The 17,346-nt window shown below is 45.9% G+C and overlaps 1 protein-coding gene across 2 annotated transcripts in view; it reads right to left on the reverse strand.

The window, feature by feature from the left end:
* LOC147428176 (uncharacterized) overlaps positions 1-17,346 on the reverse strand; it is a 121,697-nt gene that overhangs the window by 73,898 nt on the left and 30,453 nt on the right. The window lies entirely within an intron of this gene.

The following is a 17,346-nucleotide window of genomic DNA, read 5'->3' on the forward strand; positions in this document are numbered from 1 at the left end:
AGAGTGCCCTCCAGAAAGTCCCAGTCAACTCTATCGTAGGCCTTCTCAAAATCGAGAAGAAAAATCACCAGATCCTCACCACGGAGCCTCGCTAGGGCAAAAGCCTCCCAAAAAGTAAAGATGTTGTCAAGGATACTATCTTCCTTGACAAAACCAGTCTGTGTCCCATGTATAAGGCTCTCTAGGAGTGGTTGGATCCTCAAACTTAGAGCCTTGGCAAGAATTTTGTAGGCTGAGTTGAGGATGGTGATGGGGCGCCACTGTCGAATCTCATCCAAGGAGCCACCCTCCTTGGGAATGAGGTAGATCGGACCCTTACTCATGCTGACCCTGTGTGCAAGATGTACTGGAAAGCACTACAGAGATCAAGGCCAAGCAAGTCCCAGTGCTCCAAGAAAAAACTGGGAGTCAAGCCATCCTCACCTGGACAGCTACCACGGGGAAGTGCTCTAAGAGCTGTGTGTAGTTCCTCTAGCTGAAGAGGCAACTCAAGCCTCTGGCGCATCTCCTCAGTCACAAGACAAGGCATTTGTGCCCACACCTGCTCTTTGCATGCATCCAGATGCTCTGACTGAGGCTCTACAGACAGTAGATCACGATAGAAGTCAGTAGCAACTGCACGCATGTCCTCTGGCTCTAAAGCAACTGAGCCGTCGGGCCTCCTCAACTGGCTGACCTTGGCATGCGTATGGCGGGGTCCCACTGCCTCAAAGAAAGCGCCTGTCACTCTGTCACCCACCTGGGTCCATTCAGATGCCTGTCGATGGAAAGCAAACTCATGGTGCCTCTCCTCTGTGCTGACGAGCTCTTGGCGAGCTTGCTGTAACTGCTCCTCCAACCAAGGACTGTCACGATGCTGCTCCCGCATCCTCTGCAAGGAAGCAACGCCCCGTCGGAGACGCTACTCCTCCTCTCTCGCTGCAACTAGGCGAGCCGAAGACTCCTGAAGAAAGAGTCGACTAAGTTGAGCAATACCTGAGGCCACTCTGTCAGCAGGAGAATCCTGCATGTCCAAGCTCTCTGTCCAAAGAGCCTCTACTCGCTCTCTGAGTGCAGAGTCCAGGAAGACCCTCTCAAGGATGCGTAGCATCGTGCTCCCCTGCCTCTGCCTATCAGTCACTGTGAGGATCATTGGTGCATGGTCCGAGAAGGAAGTCCCTGCCAGGATGCCAACTGTCCCACCCAAGTCACAGAAAAAGTCACTAGTGTAGAAGCGATCTATCCACGATAGATTCACTCCTCTCACTCTGTGGTCCGAACGAGAGAAGGCAGGCTGTCTGGGGGCCTCACAAAGCTAGAGTGTTGCCACACATCCGAAACCCTCAGTCATACAAAACCTCTCCCAAGCTGCCAGCTCAACTCCTTGCACAGTAGCGTGGCTACCACCAATCCTGTCAGAAGGTCCTCCAGCATGTTGAAGTCACCCCCAATGCACCACTACTCTGCTTGCGGCAGAGACTCAACAATCTGTGACCAAAACTCTGCTCGTGCACTCGCCACATTGAGCGCATATATGTTCAGGAAGCCCACAAGGCAACCCTGAACCTACGTAGTGATCCACTGAGCCCTACCTGGCACAATAATCCCTCTGCCCACAATGGCCTGCTGTAGAGACTCCGCAATAGTCATACATATCCCACCCTGGATGCCTCCAGGTCCAAAAGCAGCTGACCAAAAAGTCTCATAGCGACCACGCAAAATCTGACTACAATGCCGAATGTGGCTCTCACAAAGATGATGCTACTGCAGCATAAGAATGTCAATCTCAGCACCCACAAGGCATCTCTGCAGCTCCTGACGCAGCCGACCCCTCTGTCGCTGAAACTAGGGCCCTCCTAATCCCTGCACATTCCATGAGATGATCCTCATGGAGTCAGTGAGAGAAAACAGATGTTGCAACAGCAACCAACCTCGCTATCTTTGAGGCCGGTTTGGATGGGGAGTAATCCGTATCTGAACGACCTCTAGACAAGTGTCATGGATGCTTGAGAGTCAGTCGCTGCCTGCATCATCGCCTACATCATCGCTAGAAGGCTCTAGAAGAATCTAGAAGGATCTAGAAGATTCTAGAAGTTCTAAAAGTATCAAGGAGATTCTAGAAGTTTCTAGAAGCATGGAGAAGATTCCGAAAGAATCTAGAAGTTTCTGGAAAGCTCTAGAAAGTTGAAGAAGGATCTAGAAGAACTAGAAGGATCAAGAAGTTTCTAGAAGCTTGGAGAAGATTTCGGAAGAATCTAAAAGTTTCTGGAAAGCTTTAGAAAGTTGAAGAAGGATCCAGAAGGTTCTATAAGAACTAGAAGGATCAAAAAGGTTCTAGAAGATTCTAACCATCTCAAGAAGAACCTAGAAAGTCCTAACCTCCTCAAGTAACCTCCTCAAGCACTAGTATAAATAGGGGTCTTGGGCCACAAGCCCCTCACTCTTGCCAACACCGGTTGTGAGGCTCCTATGAGGAAATCCCTCTTCTAGTTCTTATGTTCAAGTCTTGTCCTTGCAATCAAGCCTTGTCTTGTACTCAAGTCATGTAATCCAAGTCTTGTATCTAGCTCTCTTAATAAAGTATTAAGCCTTGTAATCAATATTAAGCTTATCATCAAATCCAAGGTCTTGTACATTGTGAGCGCCTCCTCTTGCTCTCTTCTAGCTCTATACACGCTCATAACAGTTTGGCAAGACTACCATCTCTTAATCTTCTCAAGCCATCATGGAGCCGACGATGGAAGGTGTCATCAACGCATTGCAAAGCATCCAAGCTCAGTTACAAGAACTTCGCGAGAGTAACGCTCAACTTCAAGCAGGGCAACCCCTAATATTGGGACCGGCGTTGCAAAATCTTCAACGTCAAATTCAAAAACTTCAAGAGACAAGCACACATCAAGCACAAGCTGCAAGATCTAGCTATTCTCAACAACATAAGGAGTCGAAGGTCAGCATGCCTGAAAAATTTTATGGGACTAGATCAAAGTTTAGAGGTTTTCTCCAACAAGTGCGTCTCTCCATTCGAATGCAACAGAGCGTTATCCGGATGATGCCTCTCAAGTAGGCCTTATTGGGACCCTCCTCTCGGGTACGGCTCTCTCCTGGCTTGCTCCCTTACTTGAAAAAGAATGTCCTCTTCTTCATGACTTTGAAGCTTTTGTGCGGGAGTTCTCTTCAACCTTTGGGGATACTGATAGAGCAAGGGTTGTTGAAACCAAACTTAGAAATCTCCGCCAAGGATCAAAACCTGCATCCGTCTATGCATCCAAATTTCAATAGCTCACTTGTGATCTGACTTGGCATGAGGAATATTTTATTAGCCAATTTCGGTGGGGATTAAAGGATGACGTAAAAGATCTTTTATTGACTATGCCAAAGGTTCACACACTTAAGCGAGTTCATCTCTCAAGCAATAGAATGTGATAATCGACTATTTGAGAGGAGACAAGAGAGGCGTCTTGGGGCACCATTGCGACCCCAAACAGAAGTGACACATAATGGCTACACACCTCAACACAGCCATGAATCAAGCATTGAGGCCATGCAAATTGATTCAGCACGGTTTCAACCTCTCTCATCCCAGGAGAAGCAAAGGCGACGCATTAATGGCTTATGTATGTATTGTGGAGAGCAGGGGCACATAGTTCAACAGTTTCCAAGGAAGAGAAGGATGAAGATTCATGGTGCAATGGCCTCAACGTGTTCGAAAAACATGGACGTCCAACCCCAATAGAGACCGACCGGTTGGACAAAAGACAAGCAAAAAAAGGTCTCTTTCTTTCCGCTAATTCCACTTCAAGTTTTATGCTACCAGTCAAGATCCATATGCCGGGTAGGCACATGGATTGTGAAGAATTACTAGATTCAGGCGCAACGGCGTGCTTCATGGACAAAGAATTTGCAAAAGAACAAGGCATACCACTTGTGAAGAAGTCTAATCCAGCAACTGTAGAAGTCATTGATGGTCGTCCCCTCGCTTCAAGGGATGTCAGGTATGAAACTCGCCCCTTAGAAGTAACATTGCAGGAGCATGTTTCAAGAATAGCGTTCAATATTATACAAAGCCCAAGCAGTTCAATTGTTATTGGGCTACTGTGGCTTGAATTACATAATCCCAATATCGATTGGAGGGCTCGGAGAATTGAACCACGAAAAGTCCAAAAGAAGAAGGGAAGGCATAATAGGCCTATATATCCAAGGTCTTCATGCATGCAACCAAAAAGTATCCAACTTTCCTGATATTTGCAACACCAACCGACACGTCGACAACAAAAATCATGGAGGCATTGCCACGTCAATATCAATCTTACAATGATGTTTTTGAGAAGAAGAATGTAGACCTCTTACCAGAGCATCGACCCTATGATTGTGCTATAGAGCTTCAAAAGGGAACCCAACCCCCTTTTGGCCCAATATACAAGCTATCTAAAGATGAATTGGTAGAATTACGGAAAAGAATCTTGCTAAGGGGTTCATACGGCATTCAAAGTCCCCAGCAGGAGCTCCAATACTCTTTGTAAAAAAGAAGGACGGAACTCTCCGAATGTGCCTGGATTATAGCGGCCTAAACAAGATCACCATCAAGAATCGCTATCCCCTTCCCTTGATCCTAGAGCTTCTTGAGCGCCTTGGCAAGGCAAGAATATTTACAAAAATAGATCTTCATGGTGCTTATAACCTAGTCAGAATCAAAGAAGGTGATAAATGAAAGACAGCCTTTCGGACAAGGTATGGCCACTTTGAATATACCGTCATGCCATTTGGTCTCACAAATGCCCCAGCTATTTTTCAACATTTTATGAACAATATCTTTCGGGAGTATTTGGATTGTTTTGTGGTAATATATTTGGATAATATCTTGATATTTTCCAAGGATCAAGAAGAGCATAAGCACCATGTACGATTAGTGCTTGAAAAGCTTCGTGCATCAGGGTTATATGCAAAGTTGGAGAAGTCTCCTTTCATCAATCTAAGGTGGAATTTCTTGGTTATGTAATTTCTGAAAAGGGAATCTCCATGGATCCAAAGAAGGTTCAAACCATCCTTGATTGAAAGACACCCACCTCGGTAAGAGATGTTCAATGATTCCTCGGATTTGCAAATTTTTATCGTATCTTTATACAGGGATACTCCAAGGTGGTTACAGCACTCACAAGGTTGACAAGCCATAATAAATTTGTCTGGGACTCAGAGGCCGCGAAAGCATTTCAGACTCTCAAGCAAGCTTTCACGACCGCACCCATTCTAATTCACGCGGATCCTACAAAGCCTTTCATCCTAGAAACAGACGCTTCAGATTTTTCCCTTGGCGCTATTCTATCCCAAGTAGGAGAGGATGGTCGAGTACATCTAGTGGCTATTCATTCCCGCAAGTTCTAAGCTGCAGAAATCAATTATGAAATCCATGACAAAGAGCTCTTAGCAATCATCGACTCCTTCGACACTTGGCGTCATCTACTTGAAGGAGCTCCTCATAAGATCACTGTCTATACAGATCACAAGAATTTGGAATACTTCATGACATCCCGCGTCTTGAATCGTCGCCAAGCCAGGTGGAGTGGTATCCTATCAAGGTTTGATTTTCTCATCTCTTATAGACCTGGCCGTCAACAAGCTAAGCCAGATGCCTTATCAAGAAGATCCTACCTTGCACCTAGAGAAGGCGACGCAGCATTTGATCAACAAGAGTCAGTGATTTTGAAACCTGAGTAGCTTAAGCTAAACGCCACCATGAGCCAAGCTCCTGAAGATTCTACTTTTCTTTCTAAGGTGAAGACGCAAATTGCCAAAGACCCACTTGCTCAGAATATTAGACAACAACTACAAGGACAAGAGGTTAATGAGGACTTTCAAGAAATTGATGGACTAAATTACTATAAGGGTCTTCTCTATATTCCGCCAGGACCAACACGCTTGGAGATACTTCAGCAACGGCATGATCTTCCATCAGCAAGGCATTTTGGGGTTAATAAGACAATTGAGCTTCTCTCCCATGACTTTTGGTGGCCTCAAATGTGGAAGCTTGTCAAGGAGTATGTAGGCACTTGTGACACTTGCAATAGATCAAAGGCCCCTCGTCATCGTCCTCATGGGTTACTCCATCCCTTGCCCATTCCAACTAAACCATGGTCATCCATCTCCATGGATTTCATTGTAGAGCTACCCTTGTCACAAGGATTTGACTCCATTTTAGTAGTCGTGGATCGGTTTACAAAAATGGCACACTTCATTCCAACCACTAAAACCATCACCAGCGAGGGTACGGCCAAACTTTTTCTACAGCATATCTATCGTTATCACGGATTACCGGATGACATAGTTTCTGATCGAGGCCCACAATTCATCTCTAGCTTTTGGAAAAGCTTATTCAAGCTACTCGGAGTACAAATCAACCTCTCCTCAACCAATCACCCACAAAGTGATGGACAAACACAGAGAGTAAATCAAGTTTTGGAACAGTATCTCCGCTGTACTATCAATTATCACGAGGATAATTGGGTCGAGCTCCTACCGCTAGCAGAATTCTCCTATAATTACAGTTTTCATGCCTCCACCCATCACACTCCATTCTTTGCTAATTATGGTCAACACCCCAAACAGGATATCCACAGACACTATCAAGTCGAGAATCCAACTGCTATTCATCTTATACAACAAGTATCTGCAATTCACAAAGAACTTACAATTCATATCAAAAAGCTCAATCCAAGTATAAAGAAAGTACAGATCTCCATCGCATGCAACATCCAAAATACAAAGAAGGGGATAAAGTGTGGCTCCTCCGACGTGATCTGCGTTCATCTCGTCCCTGTCAAAAGCTTGATTATCGAAGGCTTGGCCCATTTAAAATTATCTGTCAAGTCAATCCAGTCACCTATGGACTCCGATTGCCCTCCTCCATGAAAATCCATCCGGTCTTTCATGTCTCAGTCCTAGAACCTTGTCACACATCTAAGATCCCAAGAAGAGTCCTACAACCACCTCCTCCGGTTGAGATTCAAGGACATGACGAATATGAGGTCGAGAAGTCCTAGATTCTCGAGTTTCGCGTGGCAAGTTACAGTACTTGGTGCATTGGAAAGGCTATGATGTTAGTGAACGAACCTGGAACCAGCACACAATCTACAGCATGCATCTCTCAAAGTCCAAGAGTTCCATCAACAACATCCATGGAAGCCCAACTCAAGGAACACCACTGCTCCTCGTGGAACTCGTCGCTAGAGGAAGGGGTAATGTCATGGACAGCAGCCGTAGGCCAAACCCAACAGAGCCAAGTAGGGCCAAAGCTCCTTATCTACAAAGGCAAGGCGAAAAACAGGTAGGAGGAAAGAGAGCGAGGCTAATCGAGGCCGGGAGGGGGGGGGGGGGGGGGTTGTTGAGTACGACGTGCAGGGCAGAAGGGGGTGGGCTCTGGCAGTGGGCTGAGGGCTGCGCACAACAGGTAGGCAGCCCGTAGGACACGCTGGGCAAAGATGGGGATGGGGACTAGCGGGCGGGCTGCACACAGCTTGAGGTGGGACAGCGCACGCAGAACAAGCAGGGGGGTAGCGGCAGCAGGAGGGACTTGGGGGGGGGCGGGGTGGGGCAGGAGCGCGAGGGCCATGGTGAGCAACAGCAGCAGCGAGCTCGTTCAGGTCACTTCTTGTGTCCTATCGGATCAGCCAAAACTCATTCTTCATCTCTCATTTCTATGTGCAAGCGAAGATTGAAAAGAATCAGGAGAAGGAGACTCCCTCAGTCTTGTCTTCTCCAAAGCACGACACATATGTTTTGCAGGATAGAGATGTGATTGTTCACAAGGATGATGGTTTAGTTGATGCTTTTTCTAGTGAAGCTAACCTCATTGCAAATTCGATCAATCACGAAGAATCGATCTTCGCTCTCGAGTCAAGATCTAAGGAACCCCCACATGAAGTATTGTGTATGCGCATGATTAGTCAGTACGCATTGTTTGAGTGTTTCATTCGTGACGGTTTCCTGTATTTTAGTCACTGTCTTTATGTGTTCCCTTTTCATAGGCATGCCATATTGTACGATGAACACGATTCACTCATGAATGAGCACGTATGTATGCGGATTACTCATGAAAAGATGAAATGTTTGCATTCAAGGAATTCACATTCCATGTCTCTTCCTTGGCATGACATAGTATCCGAAAGAGCACAAGAAGGATTGAGCATCAAGCATCGGCATTTCCATTGTGATTTGCCACAATTGATTGATTTAGATCAGAAAGACAAGTTTCGATTCCAATTTTTGCGTGTGTTTAAATGAACGGTTTGGAACTCCGTCTCTTTGTTCATCTACATTGCATGCACAATCTTTAATGATGACTATAATTTTTCCAGCCACTTTACATGGAATGGGTATGTTCATGTTTTTATGTTGGAAGTGGCTTCAGGAATTGTCCTCCTCGGAGATTCTTGAAGAAGGTAGATCCACGACTATAGCCGAAGTTGGAGCTTTGACGTAGCCACAAATGACTTTGTGTCACTTTCGGTGCAACCCAAAGAAGCAAGCATTGCAGACCTTTATGAAGTTCAAGTATCGCACGAGCAGGCCGTGCATATCCAAGCACTTAGAGTAGTTGTATATCCTCTAGTTGCACACAGCATGATCATCAGCATTACCATCAGAATCCATCATGAGCATTTTACTGTGCATAGAATCCATTTTCCCTATTTTAGCCATTTTTCACTTGTTATTATTAAGTGGCTTTGTTGGGAAACTGGGTAGGGCAATTTGGCTAAGGAAATAACTAAGAAAGCTAGCGTTAGCACTTTCTGGCAGAAGAGGCAGTAGGGACCAAGTGTCTGGCAGTGCACCTTCTCAGCAAGACCCCCGGCAGGAACTCCTAGCGTTTTTCAGCCATCAAGACAGCCTAGCGTTTTCAGCATTTGCAGATCAGCCCCTGCATTTTGCAACTTGCTAATCAGTCTGGCGTCAGCAGATTCACATCAGATTCCCTAGTGTTTTTGCAGCAGACAGCAGATCAGCCCCCAGTGTTTTTGCAATTGCAAACTACCATCAGTGTTTTGCAGATTCCCAGCGATAGAACCTTCGCTTGCATCAGCGTTTTGCATTTTCAGCAGTTAGATTCCGTACCGCAGCCCCCAAACCTCGCAAATTTCACCTTCCTGCAGCAGATCCTCGCCACACGGTCAGATCAATGAGAATCTGCCCGCTATTCGCAGATTTCAGCATCTGCCTTTTCAGCGCATCGTCGTTGCGTCGTCATCATCGCCGTCGTCAGTGACATAGAGTCAGAATTCAGCAGATACAAGATTTGCAGATTTCAGCCCTTAGCGTTTTCAGTTTTCAGCCCCGTCGTCGTCGTCATCATCGTTGACATCGTCAGCAAGACCATTGCATTCAGGCCATTGTGGAGATTTGTGCAATCAATAGTCTCTCGCCATAGAGAGTGGGGCCCTTGGAGGAGGGTTTGACAACATTCTGGTGTCGTATTTCTTCTCTGTCTATCTCTCAGTCTCAGCACCTTCATTCACAGTGTTTATCCACTTTGTGATCATTTGCACTCTCTCACTGAAGGAACGGAAGGCTCTCCCTTCCGTAAGTAAAAGGAACCCTTGAGCACAATTCGGAGCACTCATCTTGAGCAAAGTTCAACATTTGCACCTTACAATATCATATCCACATCACCCCTTAAGTGAATCAAGACCGAAATGATGCAATCATTTCAACTTTCAATCATGCACTCAGACATCACACACATGAGAGAGCACATATATCGAAATCATTTAAGGAATTCGCATTACAAAGTACTTCATTTCTTAAAGTCATACAGCAGAACACCGTCAGTCCATTAGTACCCTTGCAATCTCAAGAGAAATTAGTGACTTTAATCCTTCTAGGTGATCTGTGACAAAGGAGCGTAGTAACTCCTCTCTTGTACAGTTCGCACCGCACCATATTCAACCCGCTCATAATCAGTAACTCTTGGAATAGTTGAAGCTAGACCAAAAGCCTCAAGGTAAAACTCTAAAATATGAGGAGTATCTGCTAGGTCCTTCTCCATCCATTTCGCCTCCAATGCCGAATAGTTCTTAAACTTGACTAAAATACCGACGTATTAGCTTACCTTTCACTTTCCTTTCCTTGTGAGCCAGTATTTGTTCTGGAACGAGAATCTGCTCTGTCTCTTCCACTTCATGTTGCTCCTCAAGCTCCCTGTCCACTGGCACCCCTCCCCTTTGAAAGGTTTCAACAAACTCACATGAAATGCATTGTGAATCTTCCAAGTATCTGGTAACTTCAGTCTAAAGGATACGTCATTTATCTTCTCCTGAATCTGGAAAGGGCCATGGTATCTCATACTTAACTTTGGAATAAGTCACTCCTTACCCTTTCGTTTTTGTAGGCATGCCTTCTCAAAGCGTAGAAGCACCCACTCATCTTCCTTCAACTGCAAGTCACGTCGATGCTTGTATGCTGCCTTCTTATGCCTTGCTTGAGACTTCTCGAGAGCCTCACACATCTTTGCAAAAGCAGTCTCCAGATCCTAAACATTCTGATCTGATTCAAAAATCTTATTGTTGGTGCTCAAAATAGGTGTCAAGGGGACGGGCACCACGTGCCAATGGAAAAGAACAAACTGAACAACTATAGGCACTTCAAATAACAGCTGAACTGAAAGAGATGCACGACACAAGACGCCACCCCAAGAGAGCATTAATGGTCCCCAAACATTAACGCCCCTTTTGATATTTCTTTGCTTGAACTCGATACAACTCCTATGGATCTGCTCTACAGCCCCCGTGGGTAGACTGCCAGAGTGAGAGCCCATGGGTCATATTTAAAGGCCCTTGACCTCTAAAAGCAGTTTACATGAAAAGCATTCAAACTCAAACGTAACCGGTCAAAAAGCTGCCAGCACGATTTTAGGGAATCAGTAGACCTGACACGTCATCATCGTAAAACGTGAAAATCCGTACAAGTGCCACGTCAGCGCAACCAACATAAAATGCGGGATTCCGTACAGCTCTTGCCACCTCATCAGTCTTTATGCCTAGCTTTTGTGTGGGTCTTGCTTTATTTAGGTCAGTTGGGTCACCTGGGCCCCCGTCAAACGGGGTCCCAAAAGTTGGTGAAAACTTCTTTGTTGCTTTTTCTGCTACTTCTTCTTAGGGTTTAGGCTCTTCAAACGGGATCTGCACGTTGGTTCCGTTCTTGAGTGGCTTGATACGTCAGCAGTTTGTGACATCCCATCGTTTTCTCATTCCAGATTGGAGCTCTTGATATCCTGAGTCATTGGCTTCCCAGGAAAATCTCATCCAATAAGGAGTCTCATTCTAGATTGGAGCTCTTGATATTCTGGGTCGTTGACTTCCTAGAAAAATCTCATCCAATTAGGAATATTCAGTGGTTGGCACATCACAATGGAACACAAATGCTCACATATGCATGTTACAAGACATAGAAACATAAAGTCGCCGATGAACACCCCCCGCAAATAACCATCCACGTCCGAGCTATGAGCTGTTCAACGACTCCCTCATCACTCCTCTTGCATAACCTAAAAAAGTTCGAGATGGGAAGAGGCCTTTTACAACCAAACGCCCCCCAGACCACAACTTGCGTTGTTTGGAGGTTCAAGCATACAACCAAGCGCTCCCCAAACATCCCATCTGTGTCATTCGGAGGTTTTCCAACATACAACGGAATGCTCCCATCTGCTTCAGTCCGAGGTTCAGACAATACCAAAACAACATTTCTCACTACTCCACCCAGGAGTAAAATCATCAATCATTGAAACTAGTATCAAAACCAGAGTCAAACAGTTCAAATCGGCACCAAGGCAGGTTCAAAACAGATACCAAAGAGGATGAGAATTGTAACCGAGTACCAATATTTCCCTTCGAAACAAGCTAGTAAAATGGGGATCTCTATCTAAAACTATCGACTAGCGAGACAAACAATTTAGCCAAATGGTCTGGCCTAACCGTCTTCTCGACTCGAATAAAGTGAGACTACTTGCTAAATCTGTCAATGACAGCACAGGTGCCATCATACCCACTCTGAGTCTTGGGAAGATCAAAAATAAAATCCATTGCTATACTTTCCCAAGGTCGGCTAGGTATAGGTAAAGGATGCAAAAAACTTGGTTCCTTATGCCTATCCTTTTGGTATATCAAACCACTGCGAACAAACTCATACACATCCTTTTTGAGCCTCGGCCAGTAGGAAAACCGTTCCACGCCTTTCAAGGTGGTCTCTATGCCGTGGTGGCCCAAAAAAGGTGGACAGTGGCACTCTGTCAAAACCTTATTCCTCAGTGCTTGTGTGACACACAGCAAATTCTTCCACATCAAATAGCCTTCCTTGAGTGAATAGCTCGCGCTCTGAATAGAGCCCTCCGGAGTATGCAATGTCAAACTATTGAATAAAAGCAAGGGCTCTGTGAGTATCCCTGAAGCCAAAAAAAGTGTCAAACTTTATTGCTTGCCCGCCCTCCTTAATGTCTTTGGGTTTCTTCTTCCTATCCTTGAGAAAATCATATTGGTTGACTCGCTAAAATTACTTCCTCTTTGTTGGCTCATCAGACTCTAAACTGTCCGAGGAGGAGGAATCCTCGTCTAAACCCTCAAGGTACTTCCAGGATCCTCTATGGGATCGACTCTTCTTTGCCTTCTTCTTGCATCTGTTGTGTCTCTGGATCTTTCTCCTCTTCTTGCTCTTTCTTCCCTCGTCACTGGACCCGGAGGTCGAAGAACTATCAGAGCTATCCGAAGAAGATGAGGACAAACTGGAATCATCCTCAAATATAACTCGTTTCTTTGCCTTCTTGGCATTTTCAAAAGTAGATTCCGACCTAAGTAGCTTGGATGGCCTGCTGCTCGGCTCTGCCTTCCAGGCAACTTCTTGGTCTTCATGAGTCTACTGACTCGTCGTTCTATTGCTTCTTCAAACTCATCCTCTGAATACACCGTTTGGGCAGGAGACCTAGGTGTTGTCGACTTCTTCATTTTCAGAGGTGATCTGATGACGGAACGCCATCTGGAATACATCTCGTGAAGCAGGTACTTGGCAAAAAATTTCGCATACTATGGATCTTTGGAGTATCGAAGCATTTGCTGGGCACAAGCATCAACCTATTGTTGCCGCTGCATCTCCATCCTTTTGTACTCAGTAGGAGGAGATGGCCCATACTGCTCTAAATCTTCAGAAGATGGATAATGTCCATTGGAATCTTCATTGTTCTCGCCTGAGCAAGAATGGTCAGGCGTCACAGTCTTCTCCTGCTAAGATTCGTCAACTAAATCCATGCGTGCTGTGAGTAAAGAAATCAAATCCTTTGTAGAAGAAGAATGGATTGAACTCTGATACCACTATACCAAACTTGGACACTCCAAGTCGAGAATTTACCACGACACACGTGAGAAAACTGAAAGAACTGAACAAAACTTAGAGAGAGGCAACACGGCAAAGTGAAGTTCCGAGCCTAGAGAGATTGGCCCCAAAGACTAGTGCCCCTTTCCGTATTTCTTTATCATTAATGCTTCACAAAGTACAATGTCTGAGGGTCCTCGTCTCAGCAGTGCTCCCAAGCTTATCTGCCTGAGACTGAGGCCCTGGCACTTTTTTTATAGGCGCTAGGTCTTCCAAAAGCAGTGTACATGAAAAGCTTCAAGTCTAAAAGCATCTGGGTCCCAAAAAGCTAGCGCTAGGCAACCAACAAAAATCCATATAAGTGCCACGTCAGTAGCGTAGATCACGAAAATCTGTACGGCAGCCAAATCAACAACCTTTTACGCATATCTTTTGAGCCTTTGTCCCTTTGGGCCCCATCGGACAGGACCCCATAAGTTGGTACAACTTACAAATATTGGTGTCCTTTCATTTTTGGCCTTTCTGCACATTGTCACAACTTCTTATGCATCTTTCAGCAGGGCTCTGACCTAGGTCATGCCACGTCATCACTTTGTGACATTAGGTGCAACAGAAGTGATTGATGGTGTATGCTCAGGATGACTTCTCAGTGCGTACTCAAGATTCCTCTTACTAATTGAGAGAGAGAGAGAGAGAGAGAGAGAGAGAGAGAGTTCCTTTTACTTCATGAGAGTAGTGCAATAATAGACTAGGAGAAAGAGAGTGATACTGTGAATGAAGGTTCTATGTGTGTGTGTGTGTGTGTGTGTGTGTGTGTGTGTGTGTGTGTGTGTGTGTGTGTGTGTGTGTGTGTGAGAGAGAGAGAGAGAACACTAACACCAAATGGGGTCCAAAACACCCCTCCAAGGGGCCTCCTCTCTATCGCTAGAGAGGTATTTTCTTTAGATTGCACAAATGTTGATACAATGGTTCTAGATGCTGAGATGCTAATGGGATCTTGCTGTAGGTGCTTGGATCTACAAGGCTAAGGGCTGAAAATGCAAAAACGCTAGGGATTTTGGCTGCAATCTGCAATGGCGACCAGGCTATGGACTGATCTGCTATCGCCGGTGGCAGCGATGGGCTGAAAACTGAAAAATGGTGGCTGGTCTGAGGGCTGATCTGATACTTCGGTGAAAAACTAAAACGCTGGCTAATCTAGTACGATGGGCTGAAAACTGACGGCGATGCAATCTGCTACTAATAGCTGAAAACGCTACTGGGCTGATGTGCTGATGGAAAAACGCCATGGGTGTTGATGGAGAAACTACTAGAAAAAATGCTAGAGGTACTGAGATACTGTGGATATTGGTGCTGGTACTGAGGTACCGACTTAATAGTGGAGAAGTGACCCCTAGGGTCACTTATATATAGGATAAAAGCTGGGCAGGGCAATGCCTCGTAAAAAAATCCACAAATTTCTAAAATGGTGCAAAAATGGCACTTATTAATAAGTTGATGGACTACTAATAAGAGGTGATTCACATGAAGATAAAAACCTAGGCTGGGTAGTAATGCAACTGTATGGGAACACTTCTCGATGCCTACATGTAGCAGAAACTGGCTATGCTCATGTGCAATCAGAGGGTATGCAACTAATCTAAAGTGCCTGGACATGCACGTCCTGCGTACAGGCTCACAAGGGTGCAGATTACTTCCTAGGCTGTCCTAAACCCTAGAAATAGGAGTTAGCTTGTCCACATGCACATAGGAATGATTGTGCACGTGACAAGAGCATCACGTCCCAGGTGCACGCACCGGAGAGGAGATGTTCCATGCTCTGTACATGAGACGTGTCTTTCTCTTTCTCTAGATTAGTTCTCTTGCTAGGAGAGGATCCCACCAGAGCCTTACTTTCTCAGGAGGCTAGGACTCAGCCCATGTTCAGACCTTGTCAGTGATCTCGTTTGCAGGAGCAGATAGCAGTAGCACTTGGAGTTCTGTGTACCTTGGGTTTATCCATTGGGGCATGTCAGATGCATGCTGGACCACCTTAGGTCACTTGTAAGAGAAGTTTGTGATCAATATGGAGAACCTTTTCCAAGATCTCTCTCTCTCTCTCTCTCTCTCTCTCTCTCTCTCTCTCTCTCTCTCTCTCTCTCTCTCTCTCTCTCTCTCTCTCTCTCTCTCTCTCTCTCTCTCTCTCTTTGCTAGACGACGACCACGAGTCACAGGCTACAGGGGCGCGAGCTCCCACCACCGACAGATCGAGGAGATCCGAGCCCGGGAGCGCCGTGCCACTGAGGAGCGAGTGGCTCAGATGAGGGCCGACCCGACAGCTTTCATCTGGGTAGCCTTGGCACCAGACCCGCCCATGTACCACATCTTACATCCCCCCATTAGTCCAGGATGGAGCTAGATAGCTTGATGCATTCTCATGATTGTACTACCTTGAGCATATAGACATGCATATACCCCTAGAGATAGAGCTCCATCCCTCCTCAGATACTCCACTACCTACATTCAGTTCAGTTTTGTATCAGTTTTGTTTCATTTGTCTTTCCGATAGACGGATGACATACACACCATGTACATTTGATTTGTCTCATAGGCCGATTTCGGCCTGACATAGACGTTAAAAATCTTTCTTTCTTTCTTTCTTTCTTTCTCTCTCTCTCTCTCTCTCTCTCTCTCTCTCTCTCTCTCTCTCTCTCTCTCTCTCTCTCTCTCTCTCTCTCTGTGTGTGTGTGCGGGTCTGTGAGGCAAAGTAAGACCAGCGTGAGGAGCTGTCGGTTGTGCAGGCCTGCACAGGAAAGCCTTGCGAAAGGGAGGAGGAAAGGCAGGTGAGCGCGAAAGCTGAGGGAAGAGAAACGCGATGGGGGGGCAGGCTAGATGGTGATGGCGCAAGGGTACAGGGCAGCAGGGAGCATGATCACGAGCCATCTCTCTCTCTCTCTCTCTCTCTCTCTCTCTCTCTCTCTCTCTCTCTCTCTCTCTCTCTCTCTCTCTCTCTCTCTCTCTCTCTCTCTCTATCGTGCTGTGTCTATCGCGCTATTTCTCTCTCTCTCTGTCGCACTGTTTCTCTCTGTCTCTATCGCTCTCTCTTTTTTAACCCTTTAACTTTTTAGGCTTTTAATTTTTTTAACGTACCATCTGTTTAACCCTTTTTTAACTCTCGTTTTTTTTTAAATTTTAACTCTATCGTGCTACCTCTCTCTCTCTCTCTCTCTCTCTCTCTCTCTCTCTCTCTCTCTCTCTCTCCCCCCTACCCCGCGCGCTGTCCTCCCCGCCCCCCCCCCCCTCCCCCCGTTTAACTCTATCGTGCTGCCTCTCTCTCTCTCTCTCTCTCTCTCTCTCTCTCTCTCTCTCTCTCTCTCTCTCTCTCTCTCTCTCTCAGGGCCGCGCGAGGGCCGTACGCACACGCGCTCTCTCTGCAAGCTCTTCTACGAGTAGAAGGAGGACTTCCTCACCGTAATACCCTACCCCACATTTGTGGCTCGGGTTCGATGGATCCGCCTACCGAAGGGGAAGGGCCGGGTGTAGATAGCTACACCACCCCCAAAAAAACAACAGCTACATTTAAACGGAGAAACAGAGATACTGTACTATCACTAGGATCCTTACGAGTGGGGAAAACCTCCAAGATACATGATGAGCTAATGATGGAGAAGGTCCAGGTGATGCTCAAATCAGAGCTAAACTATATGAGGGATGACATCAGGAAGGAAATGCACGCGAACGCTGAGAGCTACAGGACCTCCATGTATGGAGACATGATGAGAGAACTAAGGAGAGAGATCCGGGGGATACAAAACGAGGAGATTCAGAGCTTGAAAACGGAATTACGAAACCTAATCAAGGCCGAAGTAAATGTAACAGAATGCGTTATGCAAAAGAAAATCGATGAGGCAGTAGCAAGTTTTGAAGCATGGAGAACAAATATGGAAAAGCAAATGGGGGAAAAAGATGCAATAATTGAGGAGCTAAAAGGAGAACTTGCGGCTTGCAAATCTGTAACTAAGGAGAAGGGAGACGACCAAC

Source organism: Adiantum capillus-veneris, chromosome 23 (assembly GCF_014529385.1).
Source record: "Adiantum capillus-veneris isolate H3 chromosome 23, ASM1452938v2, whole genome shotgun sequence".
NCBI classification, from domain to species: Eukaryota; Viridiplantae; Streptophyta; class Polypodiopsida; order Polypodiales; family Pteridaceae; genus Adiantum; species Adiantum capillus-veneris.